At 48.4% G+C, this 24032-nt stretch overlaps 1 long non-coding RNA gene across 1 annotated transcript in view; it reads left to right on the top strand.

Annotated features, from left to right (window-relative positions):
* The first annotated feature begins 13961 nt into the window (after positions 1-13961).
* The window catches only part of LOC132689417 (uncharacterized), a 71496-nt gene continuing 61425 nt past the window's right edge, over positions 13962-24032 (top strand). Inside the window, exons 1-2 of the long non-coding RNA XR_009614996.2 lie at positions 13962-14135; positions 14389-14483. This is a non-coding gene — a long non-coding RNA (uncharacterized LOC132689417). The remainder of the gene's footprint in view (positions 14136-14388; positions 14484-24032) is intronic.

Raw genomic sequence — 24032 nt, 5'->3', positions numbered from 1 at the left:
ACTGTCGCTTCCCTGTCATTGGAGGGGCAGGAGAGGCAGAATCAAAGAAAACTATCTCTTCTTCCACAACCACCGTCTGTTGTCATACTCTGCTCCTGAGTCAGGTACATAAGAGGACAAGGACGTAAAAGAACAAATTCTAACAGAAATCCAGAGGACTGGGGGGGGGACTAATAACACCCCACCAGCCCCCCTGGCACACGATACTACTTAAATCACAGATGGAATGATAAAAATTCTAACAGGAAAAAATGGGTAGATATGTCTTCATATAGGTCCTCCCCACTCGGGATGGAGAAGAGTTGTGTCTTAATAACTCATCTGAAAAGTGTTTTATCAGGAAGGTGGAGGACAGGACTCTAGCTAGGGCCCCCAAACCTCGCCTCACTGGACAGTTCCCCACTGCTGTTTTCTATGGTTGTCCTTATTGCATGGGGAAGATCTGACTGGAAACGCTTCAGGAAGAGCATCTTTCACATGTAGGACCCAGGTCACTTCCGCCCCCATGGAGCGTGTTCTCCATGGACTGGACTCCACGCAACACATGGGCTTGGTAAAGAGAGTGGCCCCTTCCTGAACTAAAGTTCCGGGTTCTTATTTTATATGGCCAGATTGGCCAGAGTTTTAATGAGTTGGGTGGAGGGATGTGATGGTGGTGGATGTGGGTTGGAGGTTTGAATCAGATCGTTACAAAGAAATGTCGTTATCACAGATTTTCAGCCTCACCATTATGATGAAATTGATTAATCATTTAGACAGCTTGTATTTATTGAGCCATTGAGCTGACTACAAATATGGCTGGTCCCTACACTCTTGGAATATTAGAGACTCCCTGGGAGACAGAGAAGAGACCAATATTATACTTAAAAGTTGACGCACTGGGATGAGTGCCACACGGAAGAACGCCATGGTTCTCCAAGAGCATGGTTACGTGAAGCCAGCGTATGGGTTGTCCAAGAGCATGGGTACGAATCCAGTCTATGCAGGAACCGGACAAGACTTTCTGCCTCACTGTTTTTCACTGCTCTTCTCAATGAGCGGATTACTCAACCCAAGCTTTGAACCCTAACAGTATTTTGGTTTTGCAGAGTATGTGTGCCTGGGATGGCATCATTTTTAGCACATACTTGTCATTATTGAAGGGATGGGGGTTCCAGTGACTGAGGGCAAGACCTTAAAGGTACAGTGTCTGCTTCTTCCCAGAGCAGGAGACTATAGTTAATGGTTAAGTTTAGTGCCATTCCACTGAGACCTGTATTAGGCAGGCTTTCCAGAAAAACAGAACCAATGGGATATATGTAATTATATAATTCTTTATATGATATTATAATATAGATATAATAATATATTGATATTATAATTATGTTATAAAATAAAATATTGTGTAATGTTGATAAATATTAATAGTTGAATATGTATTAATATACAGAGTTGTTAATTATAAATAATTATAATTAATAATAAGAAATATATTTATATATATAATATACAGAGAGAGAGAGAAAGAAGAGAGAGAGAGAAAGAAAGAAAGAGATTGATTTTAAAGAATTGGCTCATGCTATTATGGAGGCTGGCAAGTCCAAAATCTGCAGGAGAGACCCAGGTAAGAGATGACATTGTAGTTCAAGTCCAAAGACCACGTGCCTTGGAATTCCCTCTTGTTCCAGGGCAATCGGTCTTGGTTGCATTCAGACCTTCAACTGATTGGATGAGGCCCACCCACGTGAGGAAGGGCAACCTGCTTTCCAAAGTTCACAGATTTAAATGTTAATCTCATCCAAAAAAACATCCTCACAGAAATATCCAGGGTAATGTTTGACCACATATCTGGGCACGGTGGCCCAGCCAGGTGGACACATAAAATTAACGAACACAGCACCCTTCGAATAAGCTCAAATATTGCGTGAAGAGGGAAAAGTCGAGGGGCTCTGTGGTGTTTGGAGAAGCTCTTGGAGGAGACGGGAGTGAAGCTGAGTGTCATTAGAACAGGAAGAATTAAGGAGGAAAGCAGTGAACACGGTGAGGACAGAATGCTCATTTTCCAGCGTTTCTTAAATCGAGAACATCTGGCACGGAGACTAAGACACAATCAACACGTTCACTACAAACCATAACCCTGGGGCAGGAGTGGGTGTGTGAGGGAACACAGGGCCCTGGAATATTCCTTACTGGCCCACTCCCACCTCCTGAACCTTTAAAGCTCTTTGCGAGTGGAATAATGAACAGCGAAAAACACTGGTCGTGTCTCAGTGCTCTTCTATATCTGCCAGAACTATAGGGAAAATCATGACACTTCTCAGAATATAGTCTCAGTTTCTGTTCGCCTGTCTCATAACACACACATTAGTGGTTTAAACCCTCATGGCCCCAAACCCTGCCTTACTTACCCCTGTGCTTCCAAAGCCCAGCACGGTTATGTCCTGGTTATGTGACAGATGGGCATGTCCCCTCGGGAAGAAAAGAGGGGCTGAAAAAGTGAGTGGCCGTCCCCCCAAACTCACCCACTTAGGTTCTCCACGATCATTTCCCATTTCCCCAAGTCCAGCAGGAAAAGAATGCCTCACTTTCTCTCCCGTCCCCAGCCTCCCACCAGCTACTCCAGCGACGTGCAGATTAGTATTGAATTCCTACCATCCTGCGGATCCCTGCAGCTGAATTCCGCTTTATTTGATGTCATAAAACGCGGCAACCTTGCATTTCAGCGCGCCAACCGAAGAGACCCTTACGCCCACGGGTATATTTCCACAGACCCCACACAATAGGCCTAATTGCGTGGGTTTGCGGTGTAAGTGGAGGTCGTTTGATTACTAGCTGTTTTGTACCAGGAAAGTGCACATTAATTATTTAAAAGATGGACTTATAATTATTGTAAGCCTTAAGTAATTACCTATAATTTTAGCAAGGGTTAGAAAAACGGATAGTCTAGCAAATTCAGGTTTTAGTCGTTAGTACGATCATAATTACATTTAAATTGCAAAATGAAAATTATGCAATTTATCTCCCCAATAATGCATAAACATTACAGTGATTGTAGGTTTTAATGGACTATAAAAACTAGAGTAGCAATGGGCAGTCAGGGGCACTCTCAGACCCTTGTTACTATTTTATATTTTAACTGCTTCCTCCATACCCCTGCGCTATCCTCTCCTTGGGTTAGCAGTGTGGCGCTCTAGAATTTCTTTCGACACGAACGCAGGGAGCACTTTGCAGGAGACGAAGGACGCGAGGCTCTTTTTGGTAAATCTTAAAAGAACACTGGAGTGATTGCACCAGAGCGAAGGAAAGGAGGAAACTACTTAGGGTCTATCCCAGAGCCGCAAAATCCTTTCAAACTTGAATTCGAATTGGAAGGGGATTATCACACCTGTTTTGCAGGTGGGGCCACTCAGGCTCAGAGAGGGGACCAGCTGTTCTGGCAGCTGTATGGCCTGGGACCAGAGCCTCGCATGTCATGTCGATGCGTTGTAGCTGGCTGTCACTCGCTCCTATGTGCCCTCTTCAGGGTCAGGACCCATTCAGTTGCACGTAAGGCATTAGATGGGCTGGTTTTGCTGGGCGAACACAGCCATGCTCTACTGAGGCATAAAATCATGACATTTTCGCCCGACACCCTTCGCCTGAAGTCTCTTCTCCTCTGGGCGGCCAGTGCACCTGCCAAACGAAGCTCAGATACCGCCTCCTGCGCGAAGCGCTTGCTGGAGCAGAAGCCCTCACCCCCTTGCTTTGTTCCCATATTGACCTGATCAATGTCGGCCTGATAAATGTCTCCGTCGCAATTCGCGTTCATGAGCGACAAGCTGTAATACAATACGACCATCTCCCTCGCTGCGCTGAGAGCCTTCAAGAAATCATCCTAGTTCATGTATCGTTGGCAGCCGGCGGAAGCTGAGGAAATGTTTATTAACTGAGTCAATCAACTAATCAATCACGTATTATTTGTCCAGTCTGCTTATTGTCTTACGTTCCAGGCAGTGCTGGTTTTCATGGAAGGGAATGACAGGATCTCGAGATACCGCGATCCAGCAAAGAGAAACAAACAGCGGATGACAGACAAAATGACAATGCCAACATATGTATCGTCACTGAGCAAACGGCGCTAGACTTGGAAGTGTTTGCTCAGATCAGTTATCAATTTTTCCTCTGCCGGAAGGCCACAGGAGTTGCCCAGACACCTATCTGCCTTGCTTAATCAGGTTCAGTTTTACCTCGATGCAAGAAGGTAAATATTTCCCGTTGTCATCGTCTAATTACGGGATGATACCAACAATAAATATTGACTGAGAACCTAATCTGTGTCAGGCTCCACGCTGGGAAGTAGGACGCCAAAAAGAACGGGCTCCAGCCTGTGTGTTACTCAGGGAGACAGACTCGGGCAGCGCAAATGCAAAGCGAAACAGATGTATGCCTTTCATCAGTAAGCACTACAAGAGTGGGGAATGGGGGTACGTGGAGGGGTGGGTGATGGTGAAATGCCCCAGGTGGTGGGGACAGAGAGAGAGAGCCTAAGGGAGACGTGGGTTTGGAGACCACCCCGAAAGAGAGGAACGATTTCAGTAGTCCAGGAAGAAGGATCGGAACGGTCGTTCCAAGACTAGGTAACACAACAGCTCAAGGCGTGAGCTGCCGAGCTCCTGGGGGGGCTCAGTAGGTTAAGCATCTGACTCTTGATTTCAGCTCAGGTCGTGATCTCATGGTCATGAGATCGAGCCTCGCATCGGGCTCTGTGCTGACAGAGCTCATTGCCTGCCTGGGAATCTCTCTCTCTCTTCTCTCCCCCACTCTGGCTGACCCTCTCCCGCACTCGCGGTCACGTGCTTTCTCTCTCTCACAATAAGTAGACATTTAAAAAATAAAATAAAATAAAATAAAATAAAATAAAATAAAATAAAAGCATGAGCTGTGTTCAAACTGCACCGCCGATGTTCCAAAGCTTGCAATCTTGATGAGCTCTTAGGGTAGCAACTCCTATAGAGTCCTGATTCTTGTTTCCCTATCCTAGGCTGATCCTATGCTCTGATCCTGGCTCCAACTTTCCTGAGGGTTACTATTTGGACGGCCAACTGCCACCATCATCCCATCATCATAGTGGCTCAAAATGAAGGGAGGTCCCCTTAGGTAATGGTGCTTTGCGGAAATGGTATGTTTGCATGCCTGTTTTTTTTTTTTTAAGTTTATTTATATTGAGAGAGACAGAGCCAGCGTGAGTTGGGAAGGAGCAGAGAGAGTGGGAGACAGAGAATCCTAAATAAGATCCACCCTGTCAGCATGGAGCCTGATATGGGGCTCGATCTCAGGCAACCGTGAGCGGATGACCTGTGCCCAAACCAAGAAATCAGACGCCTCACCGACTGAGCCAGCCAGGCGCCCTTTCGTATCTGTTTTGAGCAAAGAGAGTCTGTAGGTCAAGCGGTCTTGGGGTGGGCAAAGTTCTGGGAGCTTGAAACTCACGCTTAGAACACAGTGTTGTCGGAGGGAATTTGCTTGATTAGGAAATGCAACTGCTTCCAGAACTCGGCTCCCAGGCCCGGAAGAATCAGACGTAGATACAACTCGAAAAGAAAAGAAAAGGACAGAAAGCTAAGGGAGTATTTCTTCTCACGTGACTGTCCAGTGCTGAATATTATGAGGATTAGCAAACCAGTGGTCGCACAATCTCTGCCCTCAGGGAACTTTGCAACTAATGGAAGATAAGGGGGGGGGGGATCAGACAAGTACATACATGGCTTTATTATATGGGAGGTTATAATGGCCATGAAGATATGGTAAGTATAGTAGGGCAGGGAGAGTGTGGTCGCTTCAGCTGAGAATATCAGCTGCCATTTTTGATTAAGGTTTTGGCATTTAAACTTGGTCTTGAAAGAAAGGTAGGCTTCTGTGTGTTAGACATAAGGGAATGTGATTCGCAGAGGAAGCAGCACCTACCAAGGCAGGCGGATGGGCGAAAAAGCACCTATCACCTGTGCTCGTTGGGATTATCTTGGGTGCAAGTGACTGAAAAATCCAGTTGCCACAGCTCAGGTAAAATGGAGATTAGCAGTGAGGCTCACAAAGTTGTGAGACTGGCAGGAGAATAGCTAGTCGCGGGGGGCAAGTGGGACAAGGGGCCTGAAAATCACCAGGACTCACTGTGACCACCTCCGTCTCTGATTCTCTCAGCTTGTCATTTGTATTCTTCTAGACTCTCTGTCTCCTCCTGGTGGGAACCGTGGTGCCACTCTCCCGTTAGCATACCTGCCGGATTCTGGTTCAAGTTCTAAAGTCCTATGAGAGAGGCCAGTTCAGGTTGAACGTCCGCTCCCATACCAACAGTGAGGGCCGTGAAGGGGGTAAGGGGTCATATGAAAACACGGAATTTGTAAGAATAAGGATATCACTTCTGAATCTGCCTTCCGGACTTGGGAAAGAGCATTTGTGCTAAGAAGGGGAGGGGTGGGGATAAAATATGAAGCCTATTTCCCAGAAGAAAATAAGAAAAGTGCGGACCTAGAAAGTAAGAGGTGCCTCAAAATACAAAATATGAGTGCGGAAGTCATGGTTGGAAACGTTGGGCCAGAGACGGATCACGGCGCACGTTGAACGGTGGGCATCGACGGACGATCTCTGGGCTTGAGACAATATTTAGCACTGGTGAGTTTTGAGTTGACACTTTTTTATCATATCGTTTTACCTGGCTTTTCACGAGCTCCCCATTAAATCAGGCCACTGATGGATTAGATTGAAAGGCAGCTTATCGGATAGAAAAAAAAGTTGAGCTTTTATCACAAAGACTAGGCAGATAAACCAGGCAGGGTAGGGATAATAATATAAGGCGCCCATTTGAAAGCCTTTTACGTACAAGAGAATGGCTAATTTTAATCGTGAGTGCCTGTGTTGAGTAGGCATCCAGGAAGCTGAGATGGTCACGTCCCCTGGAGTCAGTTTCCCGGAACTGTGCCCTGCTGGTCTCCTGACCCCACAGGGCTGGCTCATCAGACCCACCTCGGAGAACTGGAGCTTCCAAGCCTGTAGATCCACGCAGCTGATGGCCAACTTCTAGACCTCGTTTAATAGAATACACCCGCTGCGGAGAGTATGAAAGATGTTGACCCCATGGGGACTCGAATTGTAGTTTTCTTTCGGAGAACGAACACAAGGTCTTCTTTCCAAAGACATGGGGCTTCCCCACGCATTCGGCTGGAGGGCCTTGTGGGATTTCTGAACTATCCTGGCCAAAGAGAAAGCGTTATTTAGATGATCTCCCACAGACGAAGTGTTCCTAAGCTCTGCCCTGCCCTTCTTCCATTAGTTTTAGTTGAGCTGGACGTACTTACGAGGGAACCGGACGACTGTGTTTCTTCCACTGAAAAGTAGCTTCCTTTCTTGTGTGGGGTGGAGTTTTCTGCATTCGGGCGAGCAGTAACAAGGCCAGCGCTGAAACGCTAACTTCTCAAGAAATGATGGCAGGTGGACTGAGTGGGGAGTTTGACTGCAACAAATGAGTTCGGCAGACCGTCAGTTATCCTTGCCAAAGGCTGGCTTCCGATGTCCCGGCCGGAGGGTGGATAGTCCCCATTCCAGGCACGGTGAAGGCTGTCTCCTTCTTGGGCAGGGATTAGGTCTGGGATTGCTTAGAGATGAGCCTGCCCCCCACCCCCGTGAAATCTTGGAGGGCTTGCTGCCTCTGTGTTCATCCACGGAACAGGAGATCCATGGATTGTCTGTGCCTGGGGTCAATACCGAAGACCAGGCTGGATCAGATTGTGTGCCCATCATCCTGCACACCCCTTAGTCGTTCTCCCCAGATCTTGACACGTATCCATAAAGATTCACGGGTGCACGCGGCATGCCTGGGATGGGGGGCCACGGAGGGTCACGAGGGAAGAGGGGCGGCCAAGATTGATCACCAGGCCGCCCTCGGAAGTCACAGAGGCTGAGCCGACGTCAGAAGTGTGCCCCAGACGCTGTGACACGGTGTTTAAAGGCGATGGCGGGCTCAGCTGCGGTTGAGCAGGCATCTGTACGGGCAGCACCTGTACCAGCTTCCGCGAGAGGGGGCATGATGTACACGGAAGGCCAGGTTCTTTTGTCCCAAGCGCCACTAGACACTGAGACCGAGGCCGCCGAGGGGCATTCTGGCTCCATCAGACCCAGAGCTACCTTAGCTTCCCCTGCGGTGCCCCTCAGTACACCAGGTGGTTGGGGCTGAGGAACACCAGCACAGGGAGGTGACTGTGGGCCTGACCCTGTCTTGGAGACATTTTCTAATTAGCTCCAGAAGGCTAGTAACGGCAAAAGACAATTCCCCTGACTCTGGCCTACTGGAGTTTCCTTTGGAAGGATCCTCATCTGTCACAGGTGCTACAAGAGGATTCTTGATGACCTAAAATGTCACTTCCAAGTCCAAGACTATCATTTCCTTATTCCATTCTACCAAAGGCCTTTGGTTTATAGTTACAGTAGCTTCTCGTTTTGTCTTACGAATGTAATACACGCGGATCGTGGAACATGTAGAAAAATGTTAATCAAAAAAAGTAACATTTTCGGAAGATGACTACAGTCTCGGAAGGATAAAGAGCTAAAATTGGCGAGTGAAGTAAGACCTTAAAACTCTCATGGTTATTTTTTCCCTGGGGTATTGGTGCTGTTTGGCCGTCGCTTATGGATATGCAGAGGTGATCTTTCCATTAACGCATGCAAGACAGGCAAGCGAGGGCATAGAGGATACAAAATGGGAGAAGCCAAAAAAAAACCCTCTTCTTTTTGATTTTTACATGCATTTTCATGCTTCCATTTGAGCAGAGACTTGTCTGGTGTATTTGAAAATTCACTTCAAAGGAAATAATAAAATCTCGGTGTAAGAGAAATTGAGACACTTTCCAATTTCCCGACTTCAATAAAATGCTCCCCAGCACGTCTCTGAAAGTCACTCTGCACAGGAAATTGACAACCATGGTTCATTTCCAAGGTGATGAGGGAGGGAACAGGGAGGACAGCACAGGGACAGGGAGACACTGGCCTCACCAGCCTTCGGTGCCAAGCTTTCAAGACTTCACGTGCAAAGAACATGGCCAGTGGTGGTCTAGGTGCAGTCTTGAAAGATCTGAGGAAGGGGTATGTGGCTCCTGAAGCTTGTGGCGGGCGGTCAAAATGATAGACCCAGGAGAACCACTCCAGTGGAGACAATGGGGGTTTATTGTATCTGGGCGCTTAAATGGATCCAGATTATCCATGTGACTCAGTATAGAGAGAACAAGGCCAGCTGAGAGCAACATGTCCCTTCTCCCTCTGGCATGTATCTTCATTGCCCTCCCAGGAGCCCATCGTCCTGCACATGCCTTACTCATTCTCCCCGGATCTTGAGTCCTTCGGCCATTCTTGGGCTTCTGCTACTGACCTCAGACTTACTTCGCTTTCATGGTAGTCTGGATTTCATAGCTGTCAGGATATTTGTCTGCCCAGCCTGACTCTTTCCAGGTATAAGCTTCTTCATTCACATCTTCATTCACTCTGATCCTTGGAGACCCTTCCAAGAAAGCGAACTCCAATAAAGAACGGCAATCAAGGTTTAATCCTCTGTTGGTTGGATGGAAAAGCTTTATTGGAATTAGGTCAAAAGGACAAGACCACAGGCAACTAGACTGGATTCAGGGCTGAGAGCTCTGTCCATTGGGAAAACGAAGGCTAAATCCATTCCAGAGAGAAAGGCAAGGCTCCACACATAGACCACAGTCGGTAGGTTGGACTCCCGCGAGAGCCCACCTGAATATTTTGCGGTCTGTGAAGTCGGTGGTTAATTTAACTACCACCCACCCAGCCTACATGCCATGTGAGGCAAACAAAAGAGGAAAGAGAAGGGACATTGTTTAAAATACAAAAATGCATATATGACATCAGCCATGCACCTTATCTGTACGCACCGTATCGATCTCCAATTGTAGGTTCTGTACGTCTGCCTTTCGGTGTCCAAAGTGACTCTTGATCTGTCCCCACAACCTGCACAATTTTTCTATTTTTGTGGGTCTGGCCAGAAGCCTTGGGGACATCCTTGACCCCCTCTCTTTTTCTCATTCTATATCACTCTGTCTGTAAGTCTCACTGGTTTTACTTTCAAAAATACATATGGAATCCATGGGGTGCCTGGGTGGCTCAGTCGGTTAAGCGTCCAACTCTGGGTTTCGGCTCAGGTCATGATCTTGCGGTTCATGGGTTCGAGCCCCACATGGGCCTCCTTGAGATTCTCTCTGCTTCTCCCCTGCTCACAGTTTTTCTCTCCCTCAAAAATAAACAAATAAACTTAAAAAAATACATGTATGGAATCCAAGCCCTCCACCTCCTTTCCCTGTTACAAAATCCTGTTTCAAACATCACCGGCTCTTGCTAGGTTTACTGCCATAGCCTCCTGACTAGCCTGCCTCTTCCTCTTCTTGCCCTGCTCTCCTCTATTCTTAACACAGCGGCCAGGGTGAACCTGTTGAAAGGTTGTCAGATCAATATGCACCAGCTTGCCCTAACGCCCAGTGGCCTCCGGTATGTTCTACAAGAAACCAGACTCCTCAGCATGCCTGCGGGACATCCATGATCTGGACCCCATGACTCCCTGACCTCGTGGCCCGATCCCTCACACTTACCCTACTCCAACCACCCTGGCCTCTTCAGTCATCCCCCAATATGGCTGGCTTGTCCCCACCATAGCACGCGTGCACCTGGCACCCCTCCTACTTGGAAATCTCCACACGCGGCTTGTGCATCTGCAAGCCCTTGGTGTCCTTATTCAAGTGTCACCTTTTCAGGGAGGCCGGCCCTGACCCCAAGGCCTACGTCCTCCTCCAACGTGCGGTTCGGTTTCTCTGTGTCTATTTGCCTGTGTATTTCTTATCACCTTCTAGCATGATATACATTTCGTTTCTTTATGGGATTTGTCACTTACACAGACTCCATGAAGAAAGGGAATTTTATCTGCTTCATTCATTACTTTGCCCCTTGGCCCAGACAGTGCTTGGCACATAGGAGATGCTCAATAAACGCTTGTGGAATGAATGAATGAATGAATGAATGAACGAACGAACGAACGAACGAATGAATGTTTGAACTGCTCATGGGGCAGTAGCTGATGTCCCGCCAATCTAGAATGCTTCCCTCTTCTAGAACCCATTCCACTTTCCCTCCCCTTTTCCCAGGACCTCCGCCAACGGGGGGCCCTTCGACAGGTTACAAAGACCCAACTCTGCGTCCTGACGGCTCTTAGCCTGTGGTGTATCTGCCTGTGCAGAGTTATTGCCATTTCCCGTGAACCTTTGCCCCAGGTCAGAGAGGTGTGACTGTCTCAGACAAAGCTCTGTCTGTACTTTGCCTCCTCGCCACTGGTACCAGCGGCCCCATTTCCCTTTGCTACTCTAGTTGATCGTCCCCGCCAACGGGGTGACCACCTTCGTGCCAGTAAAATGAGTAGCAGGAAATAGCTGGGTGGGCAGTCTCTGCTTCCAATTCCACTCTCTGTCCTAAGAGAGTCAGAATCAAGGATATCGGAAGAAACACATTTACAAATGGGTCTTCAGGTACGTCCGGGCGGGGTGCCCTTGGCGCTTTCCCCTCCGCATTCCTGGGCCCGTGCGCTCTAGATGCCACGTTCTGGACCCTGGTGCCCAACCTGCGGAAAGACGGCCTCCAACTTAGAAGGTATTGTCTTCCAGCCGGCACTGTAATTGAGCTATCCGGGAGCCTTTCCACCAAGCTGTAAAGTCAGATGCTTCTGGGTGATAGGATTCATGATAAGAGTGGATCGCATAGGCATCAGCTCATTGCCTTTCTTCTCTGCCCCCGGGAGTACATTCTTTGGTCAGAAGCAATGTTGTGTGAGACAGTGAATAATGTATTCGGTGACTTGACAGATGACAGGGCTGGCAGAGGCCTGACAGGCCAGGAAGAAGAAACAAAATCAAACCCAGAATGAAGGTCCGTTCCATCAGGACAAATTGCAGAGGCCCCGGTGACAGGAGTGGCTCGGTGTAATTAACCTGCCGCCAGGTAGCTGGATGACCTCCTCGAGGTATTTTATCATATTGATGTCCCTCATGTCTATGGTTGGTTACAAATATCAGCATCCCGGTCAGTCTAGAGTGGCAGCAGGTGACAAGAGAGCTTTGGTGAGAAGAAGTCCATACCGCTGAGCCTTTTCCTCCCCTCCCTCCCTAGTCCCGTAGCTGCCGCTTTGGCCACCGGCTTTTCTCAGTGGTACTTGGCTATTTGCAGAGGAGGGGGATTGAGACTGAAGGAAGAGTCCATCGGTCCATCCTCAGTGAAAGGGGCCTTTCGGTGAGCGTTTACACTGGCTACAAATACTCTCAGGCTCTGGCCCGTGGAAAAGTCCCCCAACCGCTTTGTCCTCAATGCCCCGGTCTTGCTCCTTCCAAGTCCCTGTTTGTCGGAGCCACCCTAGCCTCCCGTCCTTGACTTCTTTGCATACTTTATAGTGTCTGTATTAGCAGCCAGCCTGATTGGCCCCCGGGGATTGTGAGATTCTAGATGGTCGTGGACAATAGCATCATTAGCTGCTTTAGCTTATTGTTTATGGCGATTTGGAGGAAGGAGAGCTCCAAGAAGTGAAGGGAATATTGAAGAGTGAGGACCAAGGGCACTCGAGGGTCTAGGTAGCATGGATTTTGCTGGTCCCACCAGAGCCCAGCTGCTGGAGTAACCGAGCGGGTATCATCTTCATGCCCACCGTCACTGCTCAAGACTCACGTTCTATTGCGAAGCGTCTGATTGATCCAGCTCAGATGTGCGTCCCTGCTTCCTGGCTGTCTCGCGGGAGGGGAGCGGTTTCCCCAAAGGAAACCAAGACGCCATATCAAAAGAGCCCCAAACTCCACAAATGTCCACGATGCCGGACTCCCTGGTCTAAGGATCTTCAAGAGGTTCAGGGTCTTTTAGTGGCGATGGTCGTGGCGATCAGGCGGGGAGGGAGTGACCAGTATCCGTAAGCTGATTTGGAGAGCTGATGGATGATACATGCTAGATTCTTCTTCCCACCCAAGTCTCTCTTTCCTCTGTTCATTCCCGAGCCGTCCCCCCCCCCTTCCCCCCACCTCTGTCCACAGTCTAAACTCATGCTTTTCTTGTTGGATATATGATCACCAGCCACAATCATCTCAGAGATGACCTTTGCCCTGGTGACCTGCGTTCCATCTTTTTTTTTTTGTTTGAAGTTTATTTTATTTTGAGAGAGAGCACGAGTTGGGGAGGGGCAGAGAGAGAAAGATTCCCAAGCAGGCTCTGTCAGCACAGAGCCCGACGTGGGGCTCGAACCCGTGAACCTCGAGATCGTGACCTGAGCCGGCGTCGGTCGCTTAGCCCGCTGGGCCACCCAGGCGTCCCAGCCTGCTCTTTTTAAGGACCGCCCCGATCTCACGCAGGTACGTCAGACCACACAGCCCACTGGAGGCTGCAGCCGCCCCGGCCTGCTGGCCCCAGCCTCCACCCCTGGACTTTCTGCACATAGGATCCTATAAAAGGCTGCCACAAAGGAAAGAGAGAAGCAGCTCCTGAGCGCCTGCGCTCAGCCTCACGACAGGTTTTCTTTAGCTCTCGATGACGTTTGGGCCAGCAGTCCCCGAGGACCCCCAGAAGAGGCACGCCATTCCTGCACTCAGGTGTCAGATCCAGAACTAAGGCTTGGGCTGGGGACGAGGAAGGGCCGTGGGGAGAGCGGCGGAGGTGTTCTAGAGCGCTGCACCCGTCCGACCCCCTCCCGGCGTGGTTCTCGGCCCAACCCCAACCTCCTGACAGGGCTCCCAGAGAAGGAACCCGGGCACCTCCAGGTCTGGCAGCCTGCGGGCTTTGTCGCTGGCGCATGTCCCCTCCGAGCCTCCGTTTCCCCTTTCCGGGGAGCGCGGGGAGGAACCGCGTCTGGATCAGCGTGGGCGCGCCCGCGCCTGTAGATTTCTCCCTCGCGCAAGCGCGCTGCACCCAGGGATGCATTTTCTCTACGCGGTTTTCCTTCAGAGCCGCGTCTAGTCTTTGGGCTCGAATGCTACCAAACGGTATGGTCTCGACGAGAAAGCTGGCTCACGGAAGGAATTCATTTCTAGACGCTCTGGCATCAGAATCAGCCGGGCAAGATCAGACCCGAATACCTGCGCTGCCTCTCTACCTACGCGGTGAGCATCTGGGGCGGAGCGGCCACTCCATAATCATCGCTGTGCTGTTTGAGCATATATGCTCAGTGTCCGGGCCCATGAGTGTAGACGGCTCCACGCACGCGGGCCTAGCTGCCGTGAGCAACATTTCGGCAGTGCTAGCCGCTGAGATCATTTTCATATGCTAATAGGAATTAATAATTCATGCTCCGTAATCTGCCCGCTGTTTTTTTTTTTTTTTTTCCATCCTCGCGTCTCACCGGGGGGCCCAAAGCGGACCAGACACGATGCCTCCTGGAGGGAGGGCCAGGCTGTCTGCAGAGCGAGCTCCTTGGAGGGCGAGGTGGGCCTGAGTCTCTTCTGCTGAAGGTAGGGAAATGACTGAGGCGGGGGGATTAGAGGAGAGGCCAGTCTTTCCTTTAGGGACCCCTTCGTGCTCCGTGCTGGCAGCCGGGGAGCCGCAGGGAGCGGCCTCCGCCTGCCCTGGGAATGTTCTCTGCTCCCGAGCATTGCTACATTTTCTGACTCTTGGCAGCGATCGCTTTAAATTAGGTGCCCTGTGACTTTCTGGACTTTGTGGAGCCCCAGTAAACCCTCCTTGGAAAGCAGGCCTAGCAGGCCACGAGGGCTTTTCCTATTTAGGCTAACGTCTGTGTCACCCTCAAGCTTGGAGGAATTTTCCAAGCCGCTAATTTGTACTTTGCCAGGAGACAAGAGTGATGAGTGGTATTATTTTAGGCTTTCTAAATTGGAGCACCGCTTCTGGGTACTAGATGTTCTCAATTTCGTATTTCCTTCAACTCCGAGATCTGGCAGGTTTTGTTGTGTTCTTTCAAAGGGCAGTTGGGTTTTTCAGAGAAGTATTTCTGGCTCCTTTCCTCGGTGTGCTAAATGATTGCTTTCGGTTCTGCAATTGAATTCAACAAATATTTATCATGTGCTTATTAGATGCCAGGCTCAGAGCTAAGTGCTACAGAGGGTGTAAAGATTGATGACCCCTGTGCTTATTCATGCATTTGTCGGGTCATTCGTACAACGTTTTTGAGGACCTGCTATTGACCAGTTACTGGCAGGTGCAGAACTGGAGCTTTATGTCAATTAAGACTGGTTACTGGTTCCAGTAACAACAAACCTAACAAAAGTGCCTTGAATAAACAAGGGCTTTTTTTTCCCCTTATATATCAAGAAGCCCGGAGTCAGATACTTACGGTATTAGCTTATAGGCTGTATGATGTTTGGGCTGATACGTCTGCTATCACTAAGCCTCTTCCTCACGCTCTCAAGGTGGCTGCTGCACTTCCAGCCATCACTTCTCCTTCAAGGCAGGAGGAAGGAAATGCCAAGCGTGCTGTTGGGATCTTTTCCTCAAGAAAGCATAAACTTCCCCACGTCACTTTCTCTCCGCCAAATTCCCTTTAGGTCTCATTGGCCAAGACATAGAGGGCCTGGTCGGGCCCGGAGGTACAAGGGGACCCGGACAGGGGACAGAGCTGCCGTGATCAGCTTTGTCATGATACGTTGTGGAGTGCCCTCTTGGGCTTCTGTTCGTAAGGAAGAAAGATTGGATGCACAACAGTATTTGCAAAAGTCCTAAATGAAAGAGGATACTTGCCTTCAGGAATTTGTCATCTAGAGGCAGAGGCAGAGGGAGGGGGGTGGGGGGGGCACTGGTGGAGGGAAACACCACGGTCGCAAAGCACCTCACGTGCAGGGGTTCATTTGGTTCTTAATGTAAACCTGTGATGTGGGGAGGACAGAAATCATTAGTCTCACTTTATAGATGTCCCTGTCTATGACATAAAAACACCAAGGATGCTATTTGGGGGCCCCAGGGTAAGGAACCATATTTCAGGGAACAAACTGTAGGTCTGCTGACTCTTATCGGTGCTCCCATCGTATCCTTTTTTTTAATTGTTTATTTCTTTATCTTGGGGGGGGTGCAGAGAGAAAGAGGGTGTAAGCAGGGGAGGGGCAGAGAGAGAGAGAGGCAAACAGAGAATCCCAAGCAGGCTCCTCGCTGACCGTGGTGCAGATCCCGATGCGGGGCTCGATCCCAGGAACCGTGGGATCGTGACCTGAGCCGAAGTCGGACGCTCAGCCAACTGAGCCACCCAGGCGCCCCAAAAGTCAAATATTTTTAAAGGGAATGCAAACTAGATGGCCATAGGCCAGTTTTAATCGCTTTTTCTTTATGCTCATATTCCTTTGGATGTCCTGCACAAATCCCACGGTGCTGGCTCTCCTACCGGGATGAAATGCCACGTTCCCGACCTCCCGTACTGTGTACCTTTCAGAAATGAAAGGTCTCACGTTAACTTGCCCAAGAAAGCCAGCCGGATGGGGAAGCATAGTCCCAAAATGCCTGGCTGGGGCTAAACATTTCCCAGTTTACCGTATAAGTGTCGTTATCTCCGTATAACAGATAAGGACCTCCCAGCCCAGAAAAGGTAAGCAACTTGGCCCAGGGTCACACAGCTAATATGAGCGGGACAGAGTCGCAATTTCAACTCAGGCTCGCCTGATTCCGAACATTTGCTCTTAAGCCCTGGACAAAATACAAATCTCGGCTGCGGTCCTCACTAGGGCTTTCCAGCGGCCCTTTTTGCGACGGTGGGCATATTATACGCCCGTGCTGTCTCGTTCGGTAACCACCAGCCACTTAAAATGCAGCTGGGGCAGCAGAGGAAATGGATTTTTAATTTCATTACGTTTTGATTAATTTAAATAGCCACGCGAGGCCAGTGGCTACTCTGTTGGACAGCAAGGCTCTAGAACATTTGCAAAACCGAGGCCAGATGAAATGACTGATGTCCCCCCTCCGTGGCAGACCTGAAGGGCTCCTGGCTCGCAACACAAAGGACTAAGTACTTAGGAATGAAAAGTGCACGGAAACGGTTGACCCCATATTCGCTACTTGGAAATAAATGTCTAAATTTGAGGCTTGCGGCTCGTTGGCATTGGTCAGGCAATCAAAAAACTGCTGTCGGTATTTTAGGCAGGATGGCACTCAACTCAGGAGATTCATCCGGAACCCCCACCCCCAGCCTCACCGCTAGAGTTGCCTCAATGAATTGTTATTGAGTTGTTCATTGAGTTCAATTCATTGAGTTGTTATCAATGAATTTGATATTGATAACGCCGACTCCGCCTTTTGTAAATGCGAGAATCCCGAACAGACACGCTTTGGCGGGGAATGGGGTGGGGGGGACGGTTAACGAAAAGATCATCTGGTGGGGGGTTACCGATTCTCCTCCACGGCACATTGTAGGGAAGCGGTCACTGTTCATGTTCAATTCATGATTATTTAAGAGTCTAAGAATAGAGGAAGCAGAGGGTGGCAGAGAGCACTGAGAAGAGACGTTTTTGAGAAACAAAGGGGTCTCATTGCTGTTGTGTGAGCGGATAAGTAAGGAGAATTGGGGGCAGTCAGGCCAACGGGTCCTACCAAACATGGGGGGGCGGGGCCAGGGCGGAGCTGAAGATACTGACACGCTAGACCCTGGGGCGGGAGCCTGCAGTCACTTCCCTGGGAGCCTTCCAGGTTAGGCCAACCTTATTCCCTACGATTCGGAAGTTAAAGCACCTAGGGGCACCTGGGTGGCTCAGTGGGTTGGGTGTCCGGCTTCGACTCAGGTCATGATCTCCTGGTTCGTGGGTTGGAGCCCCGCATCGGGCTCTGTGCTGACAGCTCGGAGCCTGGAGCCCGCTTCCAATTCTGTGCCTCCCTCTCTCCCTGCCCTTACCCCCCCCCCCCCCCCCCCATTATTAAAGCGTTCTCTGCAGTCTTCCAGCCAGGAGGCAAGACATTAATCTGATGGAATCAGGGCGCCACCCTTATGACCTCATTCAACCTTAATTACTTCCTCAAAAGCCCCGTTTCCAAAAAAAGCAGCCTCACTGACGGCTTCAGCATTTGAATGTTGGAGGATCACAAACATTCAGTCCTTAACAATAGGCTTCTCCTTCCTTCTAGGAAGGCAAGAGCTCAAAGCCTTATTCTCTGTGTTTGCCATGAAAGATTGTAAGAGTCTCATAAAGGGACAGACCAGACAGCATACAGGCGGTGTTCGTGTCTATCCATGAAAATAGTCTTCCCCGCCGCTCTATGAGCACACGTACTTCAAGCACGGAGGTGGTCCTAAAGGTTTATTACTAAATGAATATGTGGCATTCAGCCCATAACATTGTTCGGGTTGTCAAGGCACAAATGAGTGGTAAATAAACTCGGATTTTTTGGTGATACAACCCCAGAGCCTGGACAGAATTGACAGTCAATTGAGAAGTGTTTCGTATCACGCGCCTCATAAAGGTTTAGCCAGGGGAGACATTCTCCATACCCACCTGCACTTTGCACATTTGAAAAGGGGGCAATCGTTTTCTGACCAAACGAGGAAGAATGTGCAAAGCAGAGTAGTTGTCTCCAATTCGTGTTGATTTTATAATCGTATCTGTGATTGAGAACATGGGTCCCTTGTCATTAACTGTGAGCGTCCGATTAAAATGTAAAATACACAAATTGTTCTTTCCTAACATCAAAACCTGACTTCTTCAATCCCCCCCCCCATTATTAAAGACTAATAAGGGAATATGGATTCATCGAGAAGGATTCAGCTGTCCGAAGCGGCAGTGGGAAACTTTGTATTGAACCACCATGCCATCATTTGCTATTTTCACGACTCTGGCCAAGGAATTTAATTTCTATGAGACTCGTTTTGTAAAAGCTGCTGCCCCGCTGGGTTGTGGTAAGGATCGAATCAGATCACATTTCTACAGTACTTAGCATCATGTCTGGGACTTCATAAGCAACCTGTAAATGTGTGCCTTATCTGAATATGTAATAACACAAATCATTTGAACATGCTTTTCAAAACCTGACCGTCAACGTGGAGCAAATGGAAATGATAACAGAGGAATTGGCATCTCAGACGCTCAGTGGGAACGTTTGTCCCCAAATGTCTTCTTTCCAAACAAATCAGTTAGTGTCAGTCCAAGCGATATGGTCAGATACGGGTTTGCTGTTGTGATTTTAGGCAGAGACACGGAAACCACTCCAGATACTGTCAGGAAGGGATTGAATGCAGGGAATTGGGTGCTGAAGAGTAAAAACGCAGTCCTTCCTCCTGCGTGTCCTTTATTCTCATGTCACTGCCACACTTACGGCACTTCTGACCCCCCATGTGCGGAGCTGTCCTCTACCGGGCAATTCTCTGAAACACCAGCTGGGTGTCCTTTGATTTCCCTCGACTCTGTCACCATCTACCTGAAGGTAGCGTCGGATTCCTCGTGTTAAGGGCTCCGTCCTCCAAGACCAGCCTCCCCTTCAGAAGTCAATTTCATGTCCCGGTTGTTACCTGTCCTGACTGATGGGCTCTAGGTCACAGGTTCCCGGGACCCCCTCCTCAGATTCGATTCATTTGCTAGAGTGGCTCATGGAACTCATGAGAAGTTACTTAAGTTTACCCGTTCATTAAAGGAAATGAGAAAGGATACCGATGAACAGCCGAATGAGGAGTTGCATAGGGCAGGCTCTGGGAGCGTCCCAAGCACAGGAGGGTCTGTCCCTACTGGCGTGGATGTGGTCGTTGACCTAGAAGCTCTCTGAACCCAGCACTATTGGGATTTTCACAGAGGCACGATCGATTATTAATTCCATTTCCAGCTCTTCTCCCCTCCCTGGAGAATGGAAGGTGGGGCTGAAAATTCCAAGCTTGGACCCCTGGCTTGGTCTTTCCGGGGACCAGCCCCCATCCCAGAGCTCACCCAGAGCCACCACGTTAGAATGAAAGATGCCCCTCGCGTTCATATCACTTAGGACTTGACCAAAGTTTTCAGGAGCTCTGTGTCAGGGATGAAATCAAATATATATTTTATTATAAATCACAATATCACAGGTGCTCCAGAGAACTTGTGGCAAAGCGGGAGCTACGCACATCAGGGGAAATCATCAGTGATGCCCATCAGCAGGATATCGGGCCATTGGAGGAATTGTAAGCAACGGTCACCCAAGGCAGGTGATTCACAGGAAAATGGAACCACAGGAAATTGGCAAGCTTCATAAAACGTCACATAGCCTTCTGCTGAAACCCACACACCTGCCCACCTACGTCCAAGGATTATAACTGTCCCTGCTTCTCTCCCACCTTCCACATCCGATGCGAGTTCCTGCCTCTGGCGGAATCGAAATAATAATCCGGCGGACGAGGAAGCCTGCAAAATATCGTTCTCGGGCTCCTTACAGCCAACGTACAGAGGAAAGCTTAGAAGCAGGAAGGTGCCAGCGGTCCCACTGGTCCTCACGGACCGTGGATTCTGTATTTGCAAATTCACCCACTCACTCTCTAAAATGTATTTGTAACCCCCAGGGCAGTATTCAAATACATTCACGGTCACTTGCTGGTGTGTGCAGAGAAGCAAAAACGTTGGTTCCCCCATGCACAGCTCAGGCTGTGTATTCACCCAGGGTCCCAGCTCCGGCTGAACAAGGGGACACTCCGCCTCCTTGTTTCAGACCTCAGGCCATTTTTCAGGGTCTGTTGAGTGCCATTTTTTTTTTTCTTCGCGTTTTTGGTTGGTTTTTTTGTTGGTGGTGGTGGTGACGGTAATTTTGTTACTTGAAATGGTTCCCGAGCACAGTGTCAGGGAGCCGTCTAGAAGAAGGTTGTGATGTGTTAGACAGCCTTGGTGAAGGCAGGAGTTATAGCACTGTCCAGTGGTAGTGAATAAACAATATAGACCAACCGAGGTGTCTTTAAACAGAAACACGCATAAAACAAAGAGGCTCACAGAAACCTAACTGTGTGTATTCTAATATTTTTTAACATTTGTTTATTTTTGAGACACAGAGACCGAGCATGAGCAGGGGAGGGGCAGAGGGAGAGGGAGACACAGAATCCGAAGCGGGCTCCGGGCTCCGAGCTGTCAGCCCAGAGCCCGACCCGGGGCTCGAACTCACGAACCGTGAGATCATGACCTGAGCCGAAGTTGGACGCTCAACCGACTGAGCCACCCAGGCGCCCCAGACTCTGTGTGTATTTTTTGTAGAAGCAGCGATCCAGGATTGGCTAATTCAGTGTTTACTGCCACTTAATGGCATGTAACTCCTTTGAATGGGGAGAATTAACTGTAATATTTAGTACAGGATCAGAGACGCTGCAAATGCATCTGTGATATGTTTCTTAGCTTCTGGTCCTCGTCCCTGAGTGGTGGGGACAAGAGGCTCATGCTTTGATATCTCGGGATCTCTGTGTGAGGATATCCAGTTAAGAAGAGACGTGGTTCAGGACCCTCTGACATACTCAGGGTCACCCCCAAGGTCACAAGCAGGAGCCAGCTTCAAAATCGGGACTCTAGGAATTCCGGTATGGTTTTTCCAAGTCCGTTCATCTTCTTTTGTAGATTTGGTGTGTGCGTGCGTGAGTGTGTGTGTGTGTGTGTGTGTGTGTGTGAGAGAGAGAGAGAGAGAGAGAGAGAGAGATGATTTATAAGATAAGTAACCTCTGTTCTGAACCTCGAATGTTCTTCAAACTTTATAAGGAGGAAGATACAAGAATTCATGCTGTTACCTTGGTGAGGGAAGGGAGATTTCGGGTTTAGCCCACTGTCCGCAGGCAGTTTTCTCTTGTTTTACATATAAAACACCTGAAACCCACGAAGTTTAAGAGGTTAGCCTGAGGCCACCATGAGGTCAGAAAACCTGCCTCCTACTTGACTCTCTTCTTGCTTTTTTGCTTGGTTGCATTCAGATGCAATCCGGATTGCTTATAGAACGAGGAATTTGAACTAGCTGATCTCTGAAGTCCCTTGCAAATCTAAAATCCCATGACTTTGGCGCCTGGGTGGCTCCGACTTCAGGCGTGGTCTCCAGGTTTGTGAGTTCGAGCCCCGCATCAGGTTCTGTGCTGACAGCTCAGAGCCTGGAGCCCGCTTCACGGTCTGTGTTTCCATCCCTCTCTGCCTCTCCGCCGCTCTCACGCCCTCTCTCTCTCAAACATAAATAAGACATTAAAATAAACAAATAAAATTCCACGCCCGTGACTCTCATTCACTGAAGGCTTAAGACCGTTCAGCACTATGCTGGAGGCTGGAGGTAAGCTGGTGAGAAAAGATATAAGAGAACACACTGAATATTCCACAGAGAGGTTATATGTGTGCAAACAGATCACAGAGACGTAAAAATGTGTATAATGGTACATGGTACCCTTCGTGCCTTTGATCAAATGACACCTCCTTCGGGAAGCCAGCCTTGATTACGTGTGTAAGAGTTTCACACTGTGGCTTTAATTTTCATTTCCCCGATGACTGGTATATTGAACATATTTTCACATGCTGACTTGCCAGCCTTACATATTCTTTGAAGTGTCTGTTCAGAACTTTTGCCAATTTTTTGTTTGTTTTCTTTTAATTGAATGTCAAGAGTTCTCTCCATATCCTGGATGCACGCACTTTATCGTGTCTGTGTTTGGCAAAGATTTCCTCCCGGTCTGTGCCTTTTCTTAACAGCACCTTTTGACGAGCAGGACTTTTTAATTTTGATCAAAGCCAAAGTATTTAATTTGTTCTTTTATAGGTGGTGCTTTTGGTATGATCCCTGAGAAGTCTTTTGTAACCCAAGCTCATTGCAGTGAATTTCTCTGATGTTTTCGTCGAAATCTTACACAGTTTTAGGTTTGGCGTTTAGTTGCATGATCCCCTTTGAGTTGTTTTTCTATACATTGAAAAGGATGGATAGACATCTGTGTGTGTGTGTGTGTGTGTGTGTGTGTGTGTGTGTGTGTGGTTATGAACTTGTTCCATCATCGTCTGTTGAAAAGACTGTCATTTTCCCACTGCATTGCTTGGCACCCTGTTGAAAACCACTTTTCCATATAAATGTGGGTCAGTTACTGGATTCTCGTGTACCGTTGGTCTAGTTGCCTGTTCTGACACAAATACCGTACTATCTTGATTACCGTAGCTTTCAAAGAAGTCTCAAAATCAACTAATGCTTTCTCGTTCTTTTTCATCGTGGTTCTGCCATTCTAGGCGCTTTGCTTTAACATATGAATTTCAGAATCTGTCAGTTTCTACACATGGCTCACGGAGGTTTCAATTGGGATCGTATTGAACGCACATAGATAGATCAGTTTGGGAACGGGCGTCTTAACCGTATGGAGTCTTCTGACCCACGAACACAGCAGTTCCTCCATGTATTTAATTCTGTGACGCTTCTCAGTGTTTTGTACTCTTGGTCTATGGGTCTTTTCTTTTGTCATATGTTCTCTGAGGACTTAGCATTTTTTTCATGCTTGGTAAAAGGTATTTTAATTTCAAGGTACCATTGTTCAATTACGGCACATAATATTACGATGATTTTTGTAAATTGATCTCGTATCCTGCCACCATGTGATGTCACTTATTAAGTTTTTGGAGATTTTATCCTCTTTTCTACATCATTCATTGTAGGGGAGGGAAAGGTTTTCCTCTACCTCCTTAGGTTCTGTACGTGGGGGCAGTGAATTAAACTGATAAAAGAAAGATTAATAGGGGAAAAAATGAATACAAATTTAATTACGTTGTTAATTCTGCATGCAAGGAGGATACACAGAAGAGAAGTAAAAACCCAAAGAGGCACTTGGACTCAAAAGCTTATGTACCGTTTTAACAAAATGTGATAAGAAGTAGGTGGACAAAGCAAAGGGGAGTGTGGGCTTCTGGGGGCAGTAAATTGTGGGAAGGCAAACCTGTGGGGTAACTAAAGGAAGAGAAAGGTTACTTTAGTAGGGCTTGTTTGTACAGACTCATCGCAATGCCCATTTTGTGTCTTCTTCATGGCCATACACATCTCCTGGAGAGGGGATTTCTAGCAGCTTCCTTTCTCAGAAGTTTCTGGTTTTAGTCAGACAAGGGAAGCTTCAGGAAGGCTCCTTTATGCATCTGTCG

Source organism: Panthera onca, chromosome E3 (genome assembly GCF_046562875.1).
Source record: "Panthera onca isolate mPanOnc1 chromosome E3, mPanOnc1 haplotype 2, whole genome shotgun sequence".
In the NCBI taxonomy this organism is placed as follows: Eukaryota; Metazoa; Chordata; class Mammalia; order Carnivora; family Felidae; genus Panthera; species Panthera onca.
This window is presented reverse-complemented; position numbering and strand designations above follow the sequence as displayed.